Raw genomic sequence first — 549 nt, forward strand, 5'->3', positions numbered from 1 at the left:
GTGTCTTCTACGGTGCTAATGCGCACTTCTGCTTCATCCATGCGAGCCGAGAAGTCCTGCACGTCTCTCTTAACATCTTGAATCGCTTTCAAGACCACATCAATCTTTGTGGATAAGTCATTTCTGATCCCGTCGAGTATCTGAATGACGTCCATGTTTTGGGCCGATCCAGTGACGACGTCGTCCACCCGAGGCACGGGGCTAGCATCACACTCTGAGTTAGCTTGGCTCATAGCATCTGAGACGTAGTCTTCTTCACTCTGAGAAAAGTGGGCTATAGCTTTGTTCTTCTTCGGCATATTGAAAATAGAAAATATTTACGTTCACACAGTCAGCTACTATCACATTTAATATAATGGATGAACTTATGTCTCAACAACTTTTAAAAGACGTATTCTTTTGCTTGGGGATGTTCATCTAACACAACTGTATTTTTTCTGCTGTTTTATTTCATTCTTCTTTATTTTATTCTTTATTTTATTCTTTTTAAATCACGTCAATATTTGTTATTTTGCTCTGTGCATCTTTTATAACAGTATAACTGTCCTG

At 39.2% G+C, this 549-nt stretch overlaps 1 protein-coding gene across 3 annotated transcripts in view; it reads right to left on the reverse strand.

Moving 5' to 3' along the window:
- hyi (hydroxypyruvate isomerase) overlaps nucleotides 1-549 on the reverse strand; it is a 20,473-nt gene that overhangs the window by 7,373 nt on the left and 12,551 nt on the right. The gene's annotated exons all lie outside the window — the stretch shown is intronic.

This window comes from Seriola lalandi, unplaced genomic scaffold, assembly GCF_002814215.2.
Source record: "Seriola lalandi dorsalis isolate HSWRI2012SDOR001 ecotype SW California unplaced genomic scaffold, Sedor1 jcf7180002054933, whole genome shotgun sequence".
Lineage (NCBI taxonomy): Eukaryota > Metazoa > Chordata > Actinopteri > Carangiformes > Carangidae > Seriola > Seriola lalandi.